At 42.5% G+C, this 14,753-nt stretch overlaps 1 pseudogene; it reads right to left on the bottom strand.

The window, feature by feature from the left end:
* Nucleotides 1-10,616: 10,616 nt before the first annotated feature.
* Nucleotides 10,617-12,958, bottom strand: LOC137430870 (zinc finger MYM-type protein 1-like; annotated as a pseudogene).
* Nucleotides 12,959-14,753: the final 1,795 nt, after the last annotated feature.

The following is a 14,753-nucleotide window of genomic DNA, read 5'->3' as shown; positions in this document are numbered from 1 at the left end:
CATGGACAGGAAGTCCCTCCAGTAGTCTGCCATGTCACTGGCCTCCACATGGATGAATAAGTTAGTGATAAGGCTGTCCAGGTCAGCATCCTCCTCCAGTGCTGCATGAGCAGCAGCACGGGATTCTTGGGAAAGACTAGTATCTCTCAGAAACTCGAGGTTCTCCCTCGTCTCATCAGCCAGGCAGGGCACGAGCCTCTCCTGCACCAGCTGACTCATGAGCGCCTCATACATAAGCCTCAAGCAACGCAGCCCCCTTTTGTAATGCTTGCCTTTCAGCGCACGATCAAAGGAGCCCTCGGCAATAACTCCTGCTGCCATGAGTACATCTCCTAACTCACTCCCGTTGTAGCGCTTGTATATAGCACTCATCATCACACACTGTGTATGGAAGGGACCTAGAAAGGGCACAATGTCATGGTATTTCTTTAGGTTCTCGGCCTTGAGCAGGGTAATGAGGACGTACACGGGATGATCTCCCACTAAGAAGGCGAAAGGCATGTGCTTGGTGGCAATGATGATAGAAAGCTTGTCCATGATGTCATTCACAACTGACTTGTTGGGCGGTTGATTGTAGGACATATGAAAATAAGCCTTGCCCTTCCCTTGCTCCGCATTTAAACCAGCATAAAACCCATTGTATGAAGGGATAGCCTGCTCAGCTGCATCAGGGCGGTCACCATCCACGTCCACACGAGCAAGGGCATGAAAAATGCTCCGCTTGCACTGATGCTTCGTACTTGATGAGAACATAGTGGGCTTTGGCCGGATGGGAGGCTCCCCACGTTTTATCGTCCTATACGGCTTAACTACCTGCATCTCAGATGCCTTCCTCAGTTAGTGCCTGTGACACAGTCTTTGCGTCTGTGATGCGTGTTTGCTCATCCTGGATGTTAGCCACATAATCCGGTACAAGACGTTCTAGACGCTGCAGAAACATCCAGTTACAGCGGTGTGCAGTACCCCCTCCTGTCAACGTGTCATTGGTAAAGTCATCATTGTCAATGATACTAATGCTTGGTTCACCCTCAGCGATCTCATCAGGACAGATCAAACATCGCTCGAGGTCATGTATGGTCCAGAGGTCACGTAGGAGAAGCACGTTCGGGTAGCTGATCCCCATGCCCAGCTTGTAGTAAGAGTCAATAAGCTCCTTGCTGCGAGTCATCCCATGAAGGGTGACGGTGGCATTGATGGCGGTATTGGTGGGTCGCTTTGTAATGTACTGCGTGATGAGAGAGGTGAGAGAGAGTGTGCTGGGAGACAGATCTACCTCCTTCTTCCCCTGCAAAGCAGATAGCAGCTGCACCATGAGAGGCGAGAGCTCTTCCTCCTCTTCTAGCTCCTCGACTCTTGGCGGCCATGGGATGGGTTTGATTGACTTGACATCATCCTTGAGCCGCTTAGCCACATTGTGCACCAGTTGTTCACTGCCAACACCGATGGCGGAGAGTGCTGCTTCAACATATGAACCACCCCCAGACGTGTCATAGACTAGGTCGCTCTGGTTTCTCTGAGGGCGGGAGTGGAAGCCGATCTTGCCCTCAAACTCCCGGGTCAGGATATCTTTGATAAAGGATGACTTGATGCTGGATGTTGAGAAGCCATACCGAGATATGATAGAGCTGTAGTCTTTGAGGAGGCTCTGTAGTGACCTTAGCTCACGTTCCTCAAAGATAACTGTTCTGATGTGGTCAAAGAAGATAGTCTGAGCCTCACGGAGATTGACATTGTGCATGCGTGGGAGTTTGTCATCTTCACTCATTTTCTGGTAACTACGCACATATTTCAACCAGCATTTGTTGTGATATCTGATCTCAATCGCATATGGGTCATCAGCTGCATAATCGATCACACAGTTGATTCTGTCTCGCATGCTCTGATCTTCGAGGACCACTGTGTGACTCTTGAACGTTGCCCATGCATTATCATACGAAATCAGGGACAGCTTTGATTCTGGGTGCTTTGCCGACTCCGGTTTACAGCACCAGACACATTTTGTTTTTTCATGTATCAGCCCTTCTACACTTGATCGCAGCCGCTTGGCAGGTGGAGAAGCAGCCGGGGGGAAAGCCTCAGACATGGACGAAGACTGAGATTGGCATTCCTTGACTTCTCGTTTTTTCTGTCTTGTCTTGGCCTGCTCCAGTTTATTAGCATTCCATAAGGTCAGCCTACATGATTTATGGACACATTGTCTGCCGGGACCATTATCCCAATTGACTGTTGCATAAACGTCTCCGAACTTGTCAAGACCGCTCCATAACAGGGCTTTTTTCTTGAGATTTTCCCAACTCTCAACGGAGGTAACGACATCAGTGGCTTCATTGCAAAGCCCGCCACACTGGAGGACACACGGAACGGTGGACATTCTCTTGACAGCTATCTTCTGAATACTGCGCTTCTCAGTGCCGTCTCATTCGCTCGTATACTCCCTGGAAAGACAGAAATAAGTATATGACATTACACACACAGACAAATAAAAAACAAGAAAATAGCAATTCACTAATCAGGACCTCAATTCCGTGGCCAGTATAGATTTAGCCAAAATAATGTGTTAATTCATGATCATATGTTCTCCCATTTAAAAGTTGCATTTTCGCTCTACTGGATGGTGGCCATCTTGGATTTCTGGGTCAAAATAATGTCATAACGTCAAACTAGTGTCAGTTTCGGAATCCTCGTGGTCAAATTACCCAAAAAAGTGTCTTTGTACGTGATTCTAGGTGTTCTGGTTCAAAACTTAATTTTTCAAGATAGTGCCGGCGGTCATCTTGGATTCGGGCCTCTGGCGAAAAATGCCGGGATTTTTGGGAGGGACATAGAGGCTATTTTTGTTATAAAATGTCAATAGAAGTCAAATCAATCGTCAAACCTTACTAGCCAGAAAATGGTCACGGAATTGAAGTTTTGGACCTAACTAAATCCACTATGAATTCTTCATTGTACCAGAGGGTGCTTGAAGATAATGTGAGGCCATCTGTCGGTAAGTTGAAGCTCAATTGAAGGTGGACCTTGCAACATGACAATGACCCTAAACATACCCGTAAATCCACCAAGGAATTGCTGAAAAGAAAGAAATGGAGAGTTCTGAAATGGCCAAGTCAAAGCCCGGATCTAAATCCCATTGAGATGTTGTGGGGGGATTTGAAACGAGCTGTGCATGCAAGAAACCCCTCAAACATCGCACAGCTGAAAGAATTCTGCATGGAGAAGATGGCAAAAATTTCTCCCAGTCGATGTCAGAGACTGGTAGACAGTTATAAGAAACGCCTACTTGAGGTTGTTTCTGCCAAAGGGGGCAATACCACCTATTAGAGCCAAGGGTGTACTTACTTTTTCCACATGCGAAATTTGCATTTATGTTTATTTAAATTATACAATGGACTACAAAATGTAAATGTTTCATGATATTTGTTATATTATATCACCTTTATCTGTCAATATTGTTGAAATGAAGATCAAATAGCTGTATGTTGAAATATGTTGAAAAAGTCAAAACTTTTATTGGGGTGTACTTACTTTTTCACATGACTGTATATGTCAGTTATTATGTGATTTCATACCATCAGTGGTGAACCGCCACGAAGGTATCCCATCCAGGTATGCTGTTCCTTAATGGGAGCGATAAGCACCGTCTGCCACACGGCACATTATCTCTGGTATCCACTCTTTATATGGAATCACCTGGATGCAGCCAGGAGCAACCAATCTAAATATAATTTCAGTTCTCCAGCTTTTAATGAGCGCACATAATGACGTCACCGCCACGCACGTACCCTCTGCCTGTCAACCTCTCACGAGAACCATCCGACAGAGCATAATTTTGATCTTAGTTCAGCTACTGTCATGAGTGTATGAAAAACTCACAGTTACCGACCTGGTTTCACCCTGTTAGGGCTCATCAGGGCAACGCAGTGAGACCTGCATGCACTCATGACTCTGAAAACCTTTCGGTTATATACCAGTTATTGTGCGATTTCATACCATCAGTGGTGAACCGCCATTAAGGTATCCCATCCAGGTATGCTGTTCCTTAATGGGAGCGATAAGCACCGTCTGCCACACGGCACATTATCTCTGGTATCCACTCATTGTATGGAATCGCCTGGATGCAGCCGGGAGCAACCAATCTAAATATAATTTCAGTTCTCCACTTTTTAATGAGCACATGTAATGACGTCACCACCACGCACGTACGCTCTGCCTGTCAAGCTGTCAGGAGAACCATCTGACAGAGATGTCGACATCTTGGAATTCCGCTTGGAATTTGCAAAAAATCACCTAAAGGACTCTCAGACTGTGAGAAACAAGTTTCTGTGGGCTTTCATATGTCTTTCACTCAGGAGAGGCTTCCGTCCGGCCACTCTGCCATAAAGCCCAGATCGGTGCAGTGTTGGTTGCAGTGATGGTTGTCCTTCTGGAAGTTTCTCCCATCTCCACACAGGATCTCTGGAGCTCAGCCAGAGTGACCATCTGGTTCTTGATCACCTCTCTTACCAAGGCCCTTCTCCACCGATTGCTCAGTTTGACCGGGTGGCCAGCTCTAGGAAGAGTACTGGTTGTTCCAAACTTCTTCCATTTAAGAATTATGGAGGCCACTGTGCTCTTGGGAACCTTCAATGCAGCAGAGATTTTTTTGTCGGCTTCCCCAGATCTGTGCCTCGACATAATCCTGTCTCTGAGCTCTGCAGGCAGTTCCTTCGACGTCCTGGCTTGGATTTTGCTCTGATATGTATTGTCAGCTGTGAGACCTTATATAGACAGCTGTGTGCCTTTCCAAATCATGTCCTATCAATAGAATTTACCACAGGTAGACTCCAATAAAGGTGTAGAAACATCTCAAAGATGATGAAGATAAATGGGAGGCACCTGAGCTAAATTTCAATTGTCATAGCAAAGGGTATGAATACTTATGTCAATGTGATATTTCAGTTTTTTCTTTTTGATAAATTTGCAAAACTTTCTAAAATCCTGTTTTCTCTGTGTCATTATGGGGTATTGAGTGTAGATTGATGAGGGCAAAAATGAATTTAAAAGATTTCAGCATAAGGCTGCAACATAACAAAATGTGAAAAAAGTGAAGGGGTCTGAATACTTTCTGAATGTTCTGTATATAATCAAGCACACAGCCATTCAATCTCCATAGACAAACATTGGCAGTAGAAGGGGCTGTACTGAAGAGCTCAGTGACTTTCAACGTGGCAGCGTCATAGGATGCAACCTTTCAAACAAGTCAGTTTGTCAAATTTCTGCCCTGCTGGAGCTGCACCGGTCAACTGTAAGTGCTGTTATTGTAAAGTCGAAACGTCTTGAAGCAACAACAGCTCAGCCACAAAGTGGTAGGCCACACAAACTCACAGAATGGGACCGCCGAGTGCTGAAGCATGTAGTGTGTAAAAATGGTCTGTCCTCGGTTGCAACACTCACTACCGAGTTCCAAACTGCCTCTGGAAGCAGCGTCACCACAACAACTGTTCATCGGGAGCTTCATGAAATGGGTTTCCATGGCTGAGTAGCCACACACGAGCCTAAGATCACCTTGCGCAATGCCAAGCGTCAGCTGGAGTGGTGTAAAGCTCACTGCCATTGGACTTTGGAGCAGTGGAAACGTGTTCTCTGGAGTGATGAATCACGCTTCACCATCTGGCAGTCGGACAGACGAATCTGGGTTTAGAGGATGCCAGGAGAACGCTACCTGCCCGAATGCATAGTGCCAACTGTAAAGTTTGGTGGAGGAGGAATAACGGTCTGGGGCTGTTTTTCATGGTCCGGGCTAGGCGCCTTAGTTCCAGTGAAGGGAAATCTTAATGCTACACCATACAATGACATTCAAGACGATTGTGTGCTTCCAACTTTTTGGCAACAGTTTGGGGAAGGCCCTTTCCTGTTTCAGCATGACAATGCCCCCATGCACAAAGCGGTCCATCGAGAAATGGTTTGTCGACATCGGTGTGGAAGAACTTGACTGGCCTGCACAGAGCCCTGACCTCAACCCCATCAAACACCTTTGGGATGAATTGGAACACCGACTGCGGTTTCAGCTGAGCGACGGGGGACAATAACTGACTAAAGCAGGCTACATGTTGTCGTGCAATTAACGAGAGGGGGTTTCTTTTATTGCTCAACCGTAACAGTTTGTTTTTTTTTGTTTGTTTGTCTTCACAGAATAAATATGATTTTCTCTGCAACCGTTGGTTCGATTGACAGGAAATTTTCACCATAGGTGCAACTCCACGTACAGAATTTTTAAATGATAATTATGACGTCATATATCACGTGGTATTGGCTCCATCTTGGAAAAACCGAAAAAATTTGCACCTCAATATCTCCGAAAGCGCTGCATAGAAAAAAAAATGAGACATGGTTCATTGTAAATAACTGTTCATGGGGAATAAAGTGTTAATGATGATGTCATGGGTGCCTCCATTATGGCATCATAATTCGACAAGTACAAAACTTCATCCAATCAAGATGAAATTTATTGAGCGTCATCTAGGGATAAATTGGAGGAAAAAAAATGATGAAGTCATCGGTCACGTCGTTCGGCCGCCATATTTGTTTTAACACAAAAGCCTTAAAAACCACTGAAAACACGTACTGGCGAGGGTCTGCAATCTCTGATTGCTCTTTCTCGTTACTTTTGTTATTAGAAGCGGCCATGGAAAAACGCCATGATCTATCTTATCACAGATATATACCTTAACACGAATTTCACCTAAGATGGAAAAGCCCCGTGCGGAGAGGGGGGATGGGATTTAAGTCGCTACAACCTCCATCATGTGACCCTTAGTCCTCCTGTCAAGTTTTGTTGAGATTGGATAAATAACGACCGAATGTATCGTGGTCAAAAATAGATAGACAGACACAAAATTGCGTATTTTAGTATAACTAGTACACTCGCTCACTACGGGAGCAGCAGGGTGGAGTCATGTTATTATCCTTATTTAGTCATGTTATTATCCTTATTTAATCATGTTATTATCCTTATTTAGTCATGTTATTATCCTTATTTAGTCATGTTATTATCCTTATTTAGTCATGTTATTATCCTTATTTAGTCATGTTATTATCCTTATTTAGTCATGTTATTATCCTAATTTAGTCATGTTATTATCCTTATTTAGTCATGTTATTATCCTAATTTAGTCATGTTATTATCCTTATTTAGTCATGTTATTATCCTTATTTAGTCAGGTTATTATCCTTATTTAGTCATGTTATTATCCTTATTTAGTCATGTTATTATCCTTATTTAGTCATGTTATTATCCTTATTTAGTCATGTTATTATCCTTATTTAGTCATGTTATTATCCTTATTTAGTCATGTTATTATCCTGGCGAGGGTCTGCAATCTCTGATTGCTCTTTCTAGTTTAAGCTTGTATCCAGGTTGTTCACCCCTTGGGTCCTCATCAACCCCCACTTTCCCAAATATTCTTCTCGTGCCTATTATTCCAACTGTTTCTCTGTTGTGCCCCTTTGCCCTGCTATTGTTGTTTTTACCCCCTTTCCACTGTTCAATTTGCTATATTCTGTTGTGATCTTTGTTATAGCTCCGCCCTGAGCCTCGACTTTCTCTGCAAAATATATTTTTAAATAGCATTATATATACACTAATTATCCATATAAGTGGCAGTACAATGTGATTTGTGAAGTTATTTATTTATTTTAATGATTTATCAAAACGCAAGCAGAGTTTCTAAAATTTCTCAATCTGTCAGCCAGCCTTTATGTTGGCCTTACAACCAAGTTTGTCCTCCAAGGAGAGGAGCTTACTTAAGCGTTACCCATGATGCCCAATGACACTCCATCTCCTCGCAACATAAAAGGTTTTTGTGCACAGTGCATTGCAATGTACTTCTGCACTGTGGCCCATTGCCTCTTGGTTCCACTTAACAGCCTTTGATTCTATCAAATCTAATGCCTTGAACATCGTTATAATCTCATTCAGGATGTCTTGGATCAGGGACTGTTTCTTTCACATCACTTGCAGGTCGGTAGTTTATTGGTCTTCTCTCCCTTGTCAGATGGCCTTGCAATCCTTGTCTTCTCAGCAACCATCCCTGCCCATTCCCCAGCGGGTGACAAGTTTTTATTCTGTAATCTGTCTTTGTCGTTAAGTCTAAACCTTCCACACATATTCCCATTCTGAGATAACTCTGGTTAGACTTGCTTGTCTTCAGGCGCCATGTCATCCTGATCCTCAGCCCTCCTTTTGCATAAGAATCAATATCCATACACAAAGGGCGTTGAATTCCAATAGTTATATCGATGAACTGCAAGCTTGCCTGAGCACATTCTTGATAATTAATTACAAGGTCTTTGCGGAGAGCTGCACCAACCTATTTTAACAGTCCATTTCAATCCGAGGACCAAATAGTTGTTGGTCATCACGGAATATTCCATGATTATTTAAGGACCGATTCTGCAACCATCAAAAAAGAATTTACAAAATGAAATGAATGTTAAAAAAATTTTTTATTCCTCATCCAGTGTATAATACTTGTGATTGGTTGCAATGAAAATGATTGGTGTTGTAGTTGCTGTAGTGATTTGCAGTTCCAAAATGTGACTGCTGAAACAAGAGGCAAAACTCTTTTAGTGGTAAAGTAGAAAGCAAGGAAAATTTTCAGGAACTGCAACAAAGTTCACACAATAAATTGGGTATTGGTTTAAGATCAAGGTGAGACAGGTTAGCTTTACCCCACTGATGCTTTAAATTATATTCAGAGGACTTGAAGCCGAGGTATGAATTATTGGGTTATTGATTGAGGGAAAGGGGTTTCAATGTAATTTTCATCCAGGATTCTCCTGAGAATGTGTGACGGTGGGGAGTTTGCAAGTAGAGCAATACAGTACCTTCAGAAAGTATTCACACCCTTTTGACAGGAGAGAGCGACCATCAGGAATTACACAAGGGAGATATGGTGGGAAGCAAAATCAAGTAGACATTGAGAATTTACTGTCAGGTTGCAATTTTCATCAATGGCAATGAGTGATAGTATAGCGAACCGACGACTACAGTACACACATAGCTCGAGTACACACAATAAGGTAAAACTGACACTGCCTACCTCCTAAGGAAAGCGTGCTCGAAGATGCAGCACTCCCACATAATCCAACATAGCAAGGCATTCTGTGTCATAGTGCCTTCAGAAAGTATTCACACCCCTTCACTTTTTCACATTTTGTTGTTTTACAGCCTGAATTTAAAATGGATTACATTGAGATATTTTGTCGCTGATCTATACATAATACCCCATAATGTCAAAGTGGAATTTTTCTTTTTTACAATATTTTACAAAATAATTAAAAATGAAATACAGAAATATCTAATTTATGGCACACAAGTATTCAGCCCCCCTGAGTCAATACTTCATAGAAGCGCCTTTGGCAGCAAATACAGCTTCGAGTCCTCTTGGATATGTCTGCATCAGCTTTACACATTTGGATTTGTGGAGTTTCTCCCATTCTTCCCTGCAGATTTGCTCAAACTCTGTCAAGTTGTATGGGTAGCGTCAGGGCCGGTGCCAGACTATTTTACGCCCTAGGCAAGGCCAGCTACTTGCATGCCCCCCCCCCCCACACCCATCCCCCAAAAAAAATTGCCAACTTCGATTATGAAAAACAGATGTTTTGTTGGAAAAATAAAAAGCAGAAAACTTGAAACTGATAAATTTATTTTAAATTGCAAGAATACCAACATGCAACCGTAAGATTCCAACAGCACCAATATTAAAGGCGCAATATCCATTAATATGGCAGTGGTCCTGTTACCCCACGCTTCGGGGGAAATGGGCTTTCACTTAAAAAAAATATGACACCACATGTGGTTTGCAATGCAAAATATAGAAAGTGGTCTCTTTATGAGTGTGAGAATGGAAATTACAGATAAACAAAACAGTTTTTGGTTTGAGCAATAAGTTTTAGACATGCAAAATCAAAATTTTAAATAATCAATCTTTGATTAAATTTCGCAAATACAAAAGAAATTATTTTGGCACACAAATCATTTTGAACTAAAGGGCACTCGGTGTAATGCATACCTCAGCCATTGGCAACACAACATTCAAACCTTTTACTTCACACACCTTTAAGTATACAGGTATATACCATTTAAGGATACTTGGCGTAACCAACCCGTCATGTTACCACAATATTTCGCTTACAGTCAGACAGAGAAAGAAACAAAAAACCAGACAAACAGAGTTAAAAACGTCTCATAAAAGTTTCAATTTCAGACACATCAACATCTCACTTTTCGTGCCTTTCCCTTTGCAAATTTTGTCACCAATTCAACCAGATCAAGTGCTGATGCCTGGGCATGTTCAATTGATATAGTTGCCAAACCAACTCGTCTCTTTTCCAACATTGTAGAGCGTATGTAAGTTTTTATAAGTTTGAGCTTTGAGAAACTACGTTCACCACTTGCCACTGATACTGGAAGTGTGAGAAGGATCCTTAAAGCAACGGAAACATTAGGCACATTATCCAGGAGTTTTTGTTGTAGTATGAAGAGAAGTACTTCTTGTGGCGGCATAGACTTTGGAAGTCTTCGAGCTATTGCTACAAGTTCGCAACACAGATCTTCAGCATCAATATCTTTGTTTCCATTATGCATCAATGATTTTTTCCAAATTCTTGCAGTCCTTAAGTACATCTTCAGTAGATTTTATCTTTATACTGTATATATCATACAGGAAGCCAAATAGTGAATTATATTGTTGTAGCTGTTGGAATCTCTCTTCAATAGATTGTATGGCCATGTCTAAAACAGCATAGTAGAAACCTACTTTGAATTTCTGCCTTGGATCTTGTGGTGCCTCTTCTTGGGCCTCATACTCAAACTGCCGTTTCTTTCTCCTGTTTCTAACTTGTTCTTCTGTCTCAAAGTTTGGTCGTATCTCTAGTTCCTTTGCAATCTCAGTAGCATCTGTCAAAACCTGTTGAAAACCCTCATCACACCTGCAGTCCACAAGATAATTCTTAGTCACTTGCAATTGTTTTGTAGCTGAATTTAAATCAGCTTCCTTATTTTGTAGTAGCTTGCTTGTAAGATTGACTTCAAAAAGGATGTTGTACCATGTAGCAAGGGATACCACAAACCTGAACTTACTAATTGCACCAGCAAGGGCCTTGGCTTCAATTCGGGAAGTATTTCCAGATGAACCTGTTAGGCTTGTATCATCAAAGATCTCTATTAAAGCATCATATATATTACCAAGATGATATCTCAGTGGTTTCAAAGCATCGACCCGACTCTCCCATCTTGTTTCACTCAATGGCTTAACAGTTATGCCTAAGTCTGATATATGGCTCGTTAGAATTTGCCAACGCTTAGTCGATGTAGAGAAATAATTATAGATCTGTTGAACCAAACTAAAGAAAGTAGTTGCTTCCAGACAACACCTAGCAGCATCATTGACTACCAAGTTTAAGAGTGTGCATTGCAGGGCACAAATAAGGCACGTGGGTTTATGTCCAGGACTCTCTTTTGTATGCCATTTTCTTTGCCTTTCATGTTACTCCCATTATCATAACCTTGACCACGCAGATTTTCAATTGGCAATCCCATTTGCTCAAGCTGTTCAAGAAGAGTTTCTGCTATAAAGGCACCTGTAGTCTCCTTTAGTGGAACAAATCCCAAGAAATGTTCCCTTATGATAACTTCAGACTCAGACATCTCATTATCTGATGGTTTGATTACATCAACAAAACGTACAATCATTGTCATTTGCTCAATATGACTAACATCAGATGTGCAGTCCAGAATAATTGAATAGTATTTGGCTGAATTTGTATGTGTTAAAATTTGCTGCTTTATAGCACCGGCTAGAAGCTGTATGAGCTAATTTTGGATATCTTTTCCTTGGTAGTGAACCAAGACAAAAGGTCTGAAGGTGAATATCGGAAAGACAAAGGTGATGGCAAGTGGTAAAGCATGTGGTGAGGTGGAAAGAACTGGGAAGTGGCCGTGTGCTGTGTGCAGGAAGGGTGTCGGAGTGAACTCCATTCAATGTACAATGTGTGCTGAGTGGGTTCATCAAAAATGTAGTGGTCTGAGAGGGTCATTAACCAGTGTGGCAGCTACATTCAAATGTAAGGTGTGCACAGAGGGAGCTGCAGATGGAGGAAATGTTGAGTTGGATCTTGGAGACGGCGTGAAGCTGGAAGGTGTGAAAACATTTTGCTACCTCGGAGACATGCTGAATGGAGAAGGTGGATCAGACTCGGCAACGGTTGCTCAAGTGAGATGTGCATGGAAGAAGTTTCGGGAACTGAGTGGCGTGCTGATGAGGAGGAGAGTGTCGCTGAAGCTGAAGGGAAAGGTGTATGCTGCATGTGTGAGAAGTGTTATGATTTATGGGAGCGAGACATGGGTAATGAACGTAGAGCAGCAACGAAGGCTGGAAAGGGTGGAAATGCGAATGGTTCGATGGATCTGCAGAGTATCGTTGAGAGAGAGGAAGACAAATGATGAATTGCGAAAGATGATGGGAATATTGCCTGTGATTGATGCTGTGAAGAGGAACAGGTTGAGATGGTTTGGTCATGTATTGAGGAAGGATGAAAGTGACTGGTTGAGAAAAGTGATGGAGGTTAATGTAGAAGGAAGTAGAGGACGGGGAAGACCGAGAAAGACTTGGCTAAAGATGGTGGAAGAAGAAATGCGGGCAAGGGGGTTAACAAGGAGAGATGCAGCAAATAGGGCAAAATGGAGAAGATTGTCATGGGGACCGCAAGGCTAACCCCCGCTCTAGCAGGGAACATGGCCTTAAAATGCATGTTGTTGTTGTTGTTGGTAGTGAACCATTGTTTCTTGATCTTTAACTCTACGCAAATGTTCATTCATGATAGGATCAAAAAGGGCTAGATATTCTACAAACTTTTTAAAATTTCCATTGCTAGCACTGTACAACTTTTCATTTGTACCGCGGAATGACAAGTTTTGCATGCCAAGAACTCTTACCAAAGCAATCAAGCGTTGCAAGATTTGTCGCCAATATTGTTCTTCTTGCCTAATTTTCTGCTGGTTAATAGCATCAATTGTTTTTCTTTTAGATAAGCGCAATAATTCAAGATCACACCAGGCTTGATAGTTTTCTAAATGGTCTTTACTATCGCATGCAATATACATTTAGCTACAATATACATTAAAATCGGTTTGCACCAATAAAGAAACGGATGGATTTCTTCACCGTAATCATCAGTTTTTCCGTTGACGGACTTCTGGTTGACCTAGAGTTTCCGATCCAGCACCAATGTGAAGCTCTGATTGGCTGCTTCAATCGTGTCGTTTCGGATTTTCCAAATACTAGGGCGTGCCCGTAAGTGCGTGATGTGACCGTACAATGAATGTATCCTCCCGACGCCGCAGCTCGGATGGCGCTACAGTTAATCGGGCCTGTATCGGCAGAGTTATTATAAACGTGTACTACAATCGATCGTACCTTACAACAATCAACACAGATTGCAACGTGAAATAAATGAATACGCTCTCAAATGTGCCGTCCGAGGCAGCGTCTGCTCGCCACGTTCAGCATTCAGTACGTCGTCACTATGACTATCCGTAAGTCCGGAAGTGACGTCCTCATTTGACTGTCCGGAAGGTCGCATATCGCAGTTACGATGAATCGCAAATTAGTTCTAATTAGTTTTAAAACATAGTTTAACGCCAACATAGCGCCAACATAGTTTGCCAACGTGAAATAAATGAATACGCTCTCAAATGTGCCGTCCGAGGCAGAGTCTGTTCGCCACGTTCGGCACACGTGATAGCTCGCTGCTCTCTGATTGGTTGAATCGTTTTTTGGACATAACTTGGTTAGCATTTGTCTGAATAATTTCAAACCTTGAAAAGGCACATCCTCAGGTCCCCAGCAATATATCTGGCAAGTTTCGATTAGATCAGATCAGTGGTTGTCGAGCAACAGCGGTCACACGCACACACACACACACACACACACACAGATGACTGGAATTATAGATAGATGGTTCGAGTACAAATATTTCAAATATTTCTGCAAATATTTCTACTGTAGGTTGAAAATTGAATTCACAGCGATTAACTTACTGTGGCAAGATCGAGTCTCGAACGATATTCGCCGCTTTGACAGCGGTGATTCTGACGTCCTGAGTTTCAAACAGGATGTGACGTATGCCACGAAGCGCACATGCTCAAAATTAATTACTTACACTATTATGAATAATGAACTATTATATTTTCCTTTTATTATGTTTTTTCTTAAAACAATAATTTGTATAAAACTGTGACCCTTTAAGGTTCAGTAATGCGCCCCTCTGATGTCTGTGCCCTAGGCGGCTGCCTAGTTCGCCTAATGGTAGCGCCGGCCATGGGTAGCGTCAGTGAACAGCAATATTCACGTTTTCCACAGATTCTCAATGGTATTCAGGTCTGGGCTTAGGCTGGGACACTGATGGACCTTCAAGTTCTTGTTCTGAAGCCATTACAGTGTTGCTTTGGCAGAATGCTTGTGGTCATTGTCCTGTTGGAACGGAAATCTTCGTAAATCGTTGAAGGTCCTTTGCACTCTGAAGTAGGTTCCTGTATTTGGCTCCATTCATTGTTCCCTCTATCCTTAAAAGTCTCCCAGTCTCTGCCACTGAAAAGCATTCCCGTGGCATGATGCTGCCACCAACATGCTTCATGGTAGGAATAGCGTTAGATGGGTGATGTTGTGCACCGTTTCCGCCAGACATAGTGCTTTGCATGCAGGACAGAGAGTTCA

The sequence above is a fragment of the Myxine glutinosa genome, chromosome 7, assembly GCF_964187855.1.
Source record: "Myxine glutinosa chromosome 7, kmMyxGlut1.1, whole genome shotgun sequence".
In the NCBI taxonomy this organism is placed as follows: domain Eukaryota; kingdom Metazoa; phylum Chordata; class Myxini; order Myxiniformes; family Myxinidae; genus Myxine; species Myxine glutinosa.
This window is presented reverse-complemented; position numbering and strand designations above follow the sequence as displayed.